Below are 10,139 nucleotides of genomic sequence, written 5' to 3'. Positions count from 1 at the left end.
ATTCCCACCAGGAATTTTGGCACCCAGCAATTGGTGGCAATTCCCACCAAATAATTGGTGGCACTCAGCAATTGGTGGCCATTCCCACCAGGAATTGATGGCATGCAGAAATTGTTGGCAATTCCCACCAGGAATTGGTGGCACCAAACATTTTGTGGCAATTCCCGCCAGGGAACTGGTGGCACCAAACATTTTGTGGCAATTCCCACCAGGAATTGATGGCACCCAGCAATTGATGACAATTCCCACCAGGAATTGGTGGCACCCAGCAATTGGTGACAATTCCCACCAGGAATTGGTGGCACCAGGATCGTGCCCCAGATTCACCAGTTAGGGACGTGCTAGAATTTTTACAGAGCCCCCTGAGTGTATGCTAAACATGTCAGGGAACGCCATGTGATTCTCTTTGAAAAACAGTTTACAAGCTGGCATTCTCCAGCTGCAGTTAACCCTAATTTGATTACATTACTGAGACAGATCACAATGAGCTTATGTAAATAGTAACGTTATCCATTCATTCCCCCAGCTCAGATAAATTGTCATTTAGAGGGGAAAAAACCCCCAACCCAAACTTCAATAGGCATGCAGCAGGGCATGGTGCATCCAGCAAACTGAAGATGACAGACTGGGACCTTCCCTTGCTGCAGCTCTGGATTATCCCTCTAAAATCTGGATTTTAAAGGGATATTTCCACATCTGCTCCGAGCTGGAAGGTGAAGAGGATGCCCGGTAATTGCACAGAAGTCAGGAGGCAGATAACAGCGCTGCTTTCAATGACTGGGTCTTTTTCAGGAGGATTTTTCAGGAGGAGCTGAGTGCACCAGTGAGGGCACCAGTGATGCTCACAGCTGAGTGAGCCCTTTGGGGTTTCAGCCACTGCCTGGGCACCTGCCCTTGGTGCAGGGCACTGCTCAGGGCCCTGGGGACATCCCTGGGACCTGGGCTGTGCCACCTGCACCACCTCAGGTCTGCCTCACCACACAGCAGGCTCAGAAAAAGCGCTAAAAACTCTTATTTTGCCTTAAATCAGCCGAGGGGCTGGGGTTCTGGCTTGCACACAGGTTCACATGAATGATTCAGGTGAAAGCAGAGGTTCTGGCCCTGCTGTGCCCAGTTTGTGCTGCTCACAGCTGGGCTCATGGCAGAGTTACTCTGCTTGTCTGTGGCGTATCTGCATGCACACAGGGACAGCACAACCTGCAGAGCAAACAGCTCCTTCCAGCCAGCCTCTTGTGGCTTTAAAAACTGTCTCAGGTCAGAAAATCACAGAATATCCTGAGCTGGAAGGGCCTGCCCACCTTAAAGCCAGAAATTCCTTCCCAATTCCCCACCTAAACTTCCCCTCTTGCAGTTTGAAGCCATTCCCCACTGTCCTTGTCCCTCCAGCCTCTCCCCTTCTTTTCTGTGGGATCCTTTCCCTAATTGAGAAGACCCCAATTAGGTCACCCCAAGGTGTGACCTAATTGGGTGAGATATATCTATATATCTATATATATCTATATAAAACCATATATATATATTATATATATTTAAATATATATATATTCAAACACACAAACAACCCACAGAGCCACAGCACTGATGTGCATCTGTAGGAAAACCAGATATGGAAAAAAAACCCACAGAAAACCATTTCAGCACTTAAACATTCAGTCTTTCGGCCCTATTGTTAAAATACAGGGGTTTTACAGCATTTTCTGGCCAACAATTTACCAAAATCTTCCATTTTTTTTCTATAGTAAGCAAATCTGTGAGCCCTATTAACTAAAGGAAATTTTCAATATCCTGCCTTGGGAATTTGAAGTGAATGTGCCTGGAATTGAGAAGGAAGGGAGGAAAGCTCTTCTCTGAGGGGAAGAATTTCCTCTCCTTGCTGCTGAGGGAAGGAGGATGAAGAGCACAGCTCTGACTGGCAAGGAACTGAAAAGAGTGGAAAGAATAAAAATCCATTCAGTGCTAAGGGCAACCCCAGCACAATTGGGAACACTGGGGAGCAGCCAAGCTGTGGTTTGCGGCCCAGGAACAGCCTGCAAAGCCCTGCCACTCCATTTTATAACCATTTATTCTTCAGCTGGAAGCCTGGCGCTGCAGGAAAAAATGTGTGGAATTAGGAGGGACCCACGGCACAAAACTTCTGGAAATCTGCTGCAGGGAACACCTCTGCACTTGCTCGTGTCCTCCATGGAACCCTCCCTGTTCTCTGAATCCCAGGAGAACAAAATGCACTTTGCACGGGTGACTCAGGGCAGTGGGGTTCAAAAGAAAGCAACATCCTAAATCATCCTTTAGCATGAAATAATTGACCAAACCTCAGGGAAATGTCAGGGGGGAGATAACGTGATGAAAAATGGATGTTCAAGAACAAAGACTTGGAGAAACCTGTGATCTCCATGCATATCACAACTTTTATCGCTGACTTGAAAGAACACAAACCTGTGATTTCCATACATATCACAATTTTTATCACTGGTTTTTCAAGACATAACTCCTCTGTGCCATTGGGATGGAGTTAACTGCAGCTACCAGGGAACGCCTCTGCACTTGCTCGTGTCCTCTGTGGAACCCTCCCTGTTCTCTGAATCCCAGGAGAACAAAATGCACTTTGCACAGGTCACTCAGGGCAGTGAGGTTCAAAAGAAATGAGCATCCTAAATCATCCTTTAGCATGAAATAATTGTTTGTACCCACAGACCTAACTCAGGGTAATGTCAGGGGGAGATAACATGAAGAAAAATGGATGTTCAAGAACAAAGACTTGGAGAAAGAACACAAACCTGAGATCTCCATACATATCACAATTTTATCACTGATTTTTCAAGACATAACTCCTCTGTGCCATTGGGATGGAGTTAACTGCAGCTACCAGGAAGTCAAACAGGATCTAATGGAGAGAATTTGCAGTGACTTCAAGGAGCTGAGGACTCGAAACTCCCAGCCAAGACAAATACGAGAGGGGACTGATTAGGAAATGTCACCCTTCCTCCTGCCAAGCACTCAGGGCTGGTGATAGGAGAGCATTAAATATAATCTCGCAGTCTTTAGGGGCTCTTTGATTTTATATTGCATTCTTATCAGCTTCTAAAAGTCCAGTGTTAATGAGCATGAGAAACTCACTTGGTAGTTTGGCAGTTTTGCTGAAATCAAATGGAGTTCATTCAGTCCTGGCCTGTGGATCCAGCTGGAGGTGCCTTTCCCTTTCCTAAGGAACCTCTGGCTGCTCTTTTTCTCCATCCCAGCAATCCAACATCACCTTTAGGACCAGCTCTTTGTGACCACCATTAGGGAAAAATGGGTTTTACCAATAATTGGAATGATCCCATCCCTGGAAGTGTTGAGGGATGAAGCTCTGAGCAATCTGAGCTGTCCCTGCCCATAGGGGTGAGAAAAGAGGAGATTTAAGGTTCCTCCCAACACAAACCATGCTGGGATTCTGTGGATGAGGTTTTAAAGGACCCAGAAGCAGAAATGAAACATTTGCACTGTAAACACTCCCCCAGTGCACCCCTGACAGCAGAGCAAGTCCCAATTAACAACACAAACCTCCAGGTCTGGTATTTGGCTCACTTTCTCCCAGAAAAGAAATGTGTAACAGTAAATATGAGGAGAAAAAAGTTTAAATTAATTATGATCTTCTTTTTAAAACCCCATTGCAGGTATTACCTCCAACTCCCTTTCTCCCAAAGAGAAATTCCACTATAAAACCGAATTCTGGAAAGATTAAAGAGACACTACTCACACTGAGCAGTGTGTGCTGTCTGAGGATTAAAACAGAGGTTGCAGGGATCAAATTGTATCTGATTTTCTCAGTTTGTTCATCTCCAACCTGAAACCTGCCTGGCACAGACTGTTGTGTTAAATAAATTCAATAAAACACGAGATTTTTGGACACGAGGTGGTTTTGCAGTGCAAAGCAGCCACATCTCCACTGTAAGCACAGAGGAAACAGCAGTGGAGTGGAAGTTTAAGGTCACCAGCTCTAAATTCTGTCTGCCACGGGCCCACATTGCACAATCACTTAATGTAGCCAGAGCTATTTATTACCCCAGCAAAAAATCATCTTGAGGAGTGAAGTGCAATGTTTTGGTTAACAGATAAAGCCAGGCTGTTTGCGGGGATGTAAATGGATTGGATGGTTAAATTCATCCACGAGCCATCCATCTTTTGTCCTCGACCCTTTTTAGTTATAAAAATGACCTTGCTATTGACAGAGGAATATAAACGAACTTCCCCTGCAGTTCATCTATTGATCCCCCCTTTGCTCAGCTGATCACTAATAATCATAAGTGAATAAAGAGGGGCTGTGCATCATCCCCCTGTTGGAATTCAGGACATCCCTCTATCCTGGATTGCACAAACCCCTGCCAGGGGGCTCAGAGACCCAAGACACCTTTGATTATGACCCATGGAAAAAATTACCAGCTTTATATGAGGATCTGCAAGCCACAACAGTCTAAGTAGAATAATAGTTAATTTGTGTTTCTTTTCCATGCTAAGCACAGGGAACAGCTTTGCTGTTGTGTGTGCCACTCTCTGCCCCTTGTCCTGAAGCTGCTCAGAGATGGAGAAAGGATTTACTCCAAGGTGGAAAGCAAATTTAGAGAGGAACTCCCTGTAGTGCCACTCTGTGTGGGCAAAGAGAACAAGAGAGGGACAGAACAGCATTTTGCCTCCCTTTATTCAGAAGTGATATTGAGCAGATGATGGTCTCTAGAAAGAGAAGTTAATGGGTAATTATTCTATAATAATTCCCCATTCATGATTTATTATTATTAATAATAATAAATTATAAATATATTGTTATATAATATATATTATATAACAATATATTTATAATTTATTATTATTAATAATAATAAATTATAAATATATTGTTATATAATATATATTATATAACAATATATTTATAATTTATTATTATTAATAATAATAAATTATAAATATATTGTTATATAATATATATTATATAACAATATATTTATAATTTATTATTATTAATAATAATAAATTATAAATATATTGTTATATAATATATATTATATAACAATATATTTATAATTTATTATTATTAATAATAAAAGCTTCAGACACCAGCACAATCAGCTTTTTATTGGGAAGGCACACAGAGCTGTTTTATCTGAATTGATAGGGCTTCCAGGTGAGCTCCCTTTTAAGAGCTGTAGAAACAATCTCAGACAGGACTGGATAATATTATGCTTGGAATGATAATATTGTGTTTGGAAAAGGTCAATATTTTATTTAATCGGGCAGACACAGAGTGGGTGGCAATTTCAAGGCATTTTCTTGAGCCTGGAATTCAGGGAGTCCCAATGGAAATAAGGTTTTTCTTTTTTTCCCCTTGGGTTTTGGGTGACTGGAACCTCCTGATGAGAAGTGAAGGATGTGCTGAGAGCTCCTGGGATGAGGGAATGTGGAGATTTTAGCTCATTATGATCCCTTCCACTGCAGATACCACGGGCTCTTCTTCCACCCCTCTCCGTTCCTGACAGATGAGGTGGGAGACATCCACCTCAGAAACTCAAACCTGCTGCTTTCCTTTTCCAAAACAGCACCAAGGAGACACCAAACATGGATTAATCCTCCTCAGCTGTCCCCAGGGGCACCTCAACAGCTCCTCTGTGTCACCCACTGTCCTGGAGGTAAATCGGTTCTGGTCCTGGAATCTCTGCCCAAGGTTTTCCTGAACTGTGCCAAAATGGCCAAGAGATTCTTTTAAAAAATTCATTATTATCCTTAGTAAATTAGTAAAATTCCATTATTATCCTTAGCAAATAACTCCAGTTATTTGCTGTTGGAGTTAACCTGGGTTCTGCATTTGGAGCTTCTTCAGAACAGCACCAGAAGAAAAAGGAAAAAAAAATAATTCCCTTTTTTAAAATTTTTCATTAAAGGTTTTGAAGAGCACACACAGCCTGTATTGTTACCCAACACTCCAAGCAAGTTCTGAGGGAAATCTTGGGAGATCCAGCCCCGAGCATTGATTACAAGGAGTTTTTAATCTCGTGCCAAGAGGAACATTGAGGTTATAAGATGGCTCCACAACCATCTTGCCAAATAGCACAAATGTTTACATCTTCCAAACTACCACCAATAGATCATAGACAAAGAAATGTCCATAATGTACCCAGCTGCTGGAAACAAAATGTATTTAAGCCACTGAAGAGGGTTTAATGAAGTAAAGCATTTTTGTAACTGCCAGCTCAAAGTAAATAATCACTGATGTGAGCGGAGTTAAGAGATCCTGACTGGCCAAATAATCTCCATGTGCCATCGAGGAAGCTGCTGCTTTGTGGGAATAACATAACAGCACTTGAACATTCTCATAAACTTGGGGCTTGTCTTCCTCAACACCCTGCACCTCCTGGGACTGGGGAAGTGCAAAGAGAACTTTCCTGCACGTGCAGATTCAAAGTACAAAAGGTTTAATTCACTCTGAAAAGTCTGAGCTGCTTCAACCTCAAAACAAGCAAAAAGAAAAGGTGAAATGCCTGCTTTGAGTGGTGCATAAATGTAGGAAATAGATTTTAGAGAATTCTTAAAGTTCAGCAAAAAATCTCACTTAGCGTACATCTGTACGCAAACTTTGAGAGAAAAAATAATTAGAAATGCTATGGAATAATACAGACATGATTAAGATAGAAATAGGAACTAAAGTTTCAAAAACTAGCTTTTCAAATAAGAGTAGATACTTTAAAGAAATAGAACTATGAAAGATCCATTGCAGTATCAAAGTACAAAAGGTTTAATTCACTCTGAAAAGTCTGAGCTGCTTCAACCTCAAAACAAGCAAAAAGAAAAGGTGAAATGCCTGCTTTGAGTGGTGCATAAATGTAGGAAATAGATTTTAGAGAATTCTCAAACTTTAACAAGAAGATCACTTAGCATACATCTGTATGCAAACTTTGAGAGAAAAAATAATTACTCAGAAATGCTACAGAATAAGACAGACATTATTAAGAGAGAAATAGAACTAAAGTTTCAAAAAATAGCTTTACAAATAAGACTGGACACTTTAAAGCAATAGAACTATGAGAGATCCATTGCAGTATCTCTACATCAGAACTACATCTCTAAATCAGAAAAAAAACCCCCGCCTAATCTGACACATAAAAAGCACCTGATTCAAACTAATACAGACAATTCTTTTGGGGTTTTTTGGGAAGAATTTGCTCCATAACTCTCCATTTCAAATCTTTGGGGTTTTCACATTCCTGGAAGCTTTCCAGGATGGGTGAGCACAGCCAGGGGCTCTCCTCACCCAGCGCACACCCCCACTGCTCTGATTTATCTGATTTATCCAGGCACTGCTCTGGATGTTGTCCTGCAGGTATGGGAACATTTCTGCAGGAGAAAAAGAACATTCCCATCCTTTTTTTTCCTCTGTCCAGACAATCTGTGTAACTTCCACACTGTTTCCCACCTTTGAGGATGCACAATGACCTGAGCAGGTGAGCACAAACCATGAGAACAGCCGAAGGAGGAACAACCCAGCCTCACTTTTGGTTTTCACTTGTGCACATGTGAAAAACAAACGAACAAAAAAGCTGATATTCTGTATATTCTGTATATTCTGCAGAGGCAGACCTGGCCCTGCAGATTTTCTGTCCTAAATCACTCAAAAAGAGCACACCAAGCAGCATTTGCAACATTATCTCAGGAGCCATAACAGCAGAATTCAGGTCCCAGGGATGGGAGTTACTTGCACTTATTTCTCACAGGTTTCCTGCAGTCTGCTTGAATATGAATTTGACTGCTTTGCTTTTTTCCCTGCAGAATATAAAACCCCTTTTCCTTGCACCACATAATTGTGTTCCGTGGCAGAAGTGGCATCCATCATTGCCCCGCTGTCCCCTGCCTAAAAGATAAAACATCCACAGGGTAATAAATGTCAAACTATGATTATTGATGCTTTCAATTAAATTGATTATCTATTTGAGGTGCAGAGCAGGGTGATTTATTGCTGTCTCTTTACGTTGCACTTGGCACAACAGCAAGGTGGGTGAGCCTGTGGATTGTTCCCATGGATTTTCTATTAAATCTGATTTTCCAGAGGTGGCTCACGACCACTCCAGTGCTGGGTGAGCTGAAATGGCACCAAATCCAGGTGGGAACATCCTGGGTTTTATCTCCAGGAGCTTGGGAAGCAAGAGGGGAAAATAGGAAATGAAAACTTTGAAGTGTGGAAGGAGATGCCCTTGATTTACATCCCTCGTTCCCAAACTTGCATTTGCAGATTCAAACAAAACCTGTGCATAATCTGCAGCTGTGCTGATCTTGGGAAGCAAGAGGGAAAAATAGGAAATTAAAACTTTCAAGTGTGGAAGGAGAGGAGATGCCCTTGATTTACATCTCTCATTCCTAAACTTGCATTTGCAGACTGCACCAGACCAAACCTGTGCATAACCTGGAGCTGTGCTGAGCTTGGATCTTGGGAAACAAGAGGGGAAATTAGGAAATGAAAATTTTCAAGTGTGGAAGAACAGGAGATGCCCTTGATTTACATCCCTCATTCCCAAATTTGCATTTGCAGATTCAAACAAAACCTGTGCATAATCTGGAGCTGTGCTGAGCTCTCCCCAGCCCAGCAGAGATGAGATGAGATGAGATGACCTTCAGCTCGTCACTGCATTGTGTTTTTATTCGTTTCAGATAACAGGAGCTATAAAATTCAAAGCCATTTTCTCCCCAATGATAATCAGCAGCTGCTTCACAAACAAGGCTCTTTTTGTGGTGCCACGGGGTGACCTTTATCTGATCATTCCCTTAGAGAAATGCCTTTTGTGGCTGGGCAAGCCAGGAGCACCTTCCACTGGTTCTCCAGAGCACAGCACACTTTGGCTCAGCCTGCTCCAAAAAGCAAATTTGGCTCAGACCCAGGCACAGCCTCAGCCAGCAATGCTGGTTTTGGGAAGTGCCAGAAATTAGCAGGAGAAAATGATAATTCTGTAAATGTGCTGCTCTGCCAGCAGGTAGATTTAGAGAATTTCAGTAAAAAAAAACTCAGGGAAAGAAGAGAAGAGAAGAGAAGAGAAGAGAAGAGAAGAGAAGAAGGAAAGGAAAGGAAAGGAAAGGAAAGGAAAGGAAAGGAAAGGAAAGGAAAGGAAAGGAAAGGAAAGGAAAGGAAAGGAAAGGAAAGGAAAGGAAAGGAAAGGAAAGGAAAGGAAAGGAAAGGAAAGGAAAGGAAAGGAAAGGAAAGGAAAGGAAAGGAAAGGAAAGGAAAGGAAAGGAAAGGAAAGGAAAGGAAAGGAAAGGAAAGGAAAGGAAAGGAAAGGAAAGGAAAGGAAAGGAAAGGAAAGGAAAGGAAAGGAAAGGAAAGGAAAGGAAAGGAAAGGAAAGGAAAGGAAAGGAAAGGAAAGGAAAGGAAAGGAAAGGAAAGGAAAGGAAAGGAAAGGAAAGGCTCAGTGGGGAAATGAAAATCAGCACTGATTCTGAATTTGGGACACTCCAATTTTCCCCATTATTGCCCACATCTAGTCCTGGGGAAGCTCTGTGGCAGAAAACCTTGTGCTTGAACTTCCCAGGCAATGCCTGACCAAGTTTCCCACCATTTTTATCAGGACCACCAGAACAAAAGCCCAGCTGAGACATAAAAGAGGAAGAGGATTCTGCCTGAGACACCTTGGAAATAAGTGAATGCAAGAGACAAACAGTGAGCATGGCAAAAGAGGATTTCCATCCCATTTTTACAGACCAGACAGAGATGAGAAATTAAGTGAGGTGCCCAAATCACTCTGGCATTTAGAAATGGACTTTCAAGCTCCTTAGGCCTAATCTTAACCACAAGGCTGTCAGTGCTGCCCAGATGCAAACACCTTTGACCCCACTAAGCTCAGAATTACTCTCACATGCAGTCAGACTTTGAAGCCTGGCTTATCTCACAGCAGTGTAACTGTCCCCTCCACCAGAACAGGCCTAAAACCAAACAAACAGGGGAGGATGTTGTGTTTGCAGGTGCCCTGATGCTGGAAGGAAGGAATGAATCTGACTCCGTGTTCTTAGAAGGCTAATTTATCATTTTATTATATAATAATTACATATAATTATTATATATATTATATTATATTATATTATATTATATTATATTATATTATATTATATTATATTATATTATATTATATTAT

At 41.8% G+C, this 10,139-nt stretch overlaps 1 protein-coding gene across 2 annotated transcripts in view; it reads right to left on the bottom strand.

The window, feature by feature from the left end:
• Positions 1–10,139, bottom strand: part of PRDM16 (PR/SET domain 16) — a 306,908-nt gene that overhangs the window by 154,598 nt on the left and 142,171 nt on the right. The gene's annotated exons all lie outside the window — the stretch shown is intronic.

The sequence above is a fragment of the Geospiza fortis genome, unplaced genomic scaffold (assembly GCF_000277835.1).
Source record: "Geospiza fortis unplaced genomic scaffold, GeoFor_1.0 scaffold37, whole genome shotgun sequence".
Classification (NCBI taxonomy): domain Eukaryota; kingdom Metazoa; phylum Chordata; class Aves; order Passeriformes; family Thraupidae; genus Geospiza; species Geospiza fortis.
Note: the sequence above shows the minus strand (reverse complement) of the source record. Positions and strands in the feature narration are given on the sequence as shown.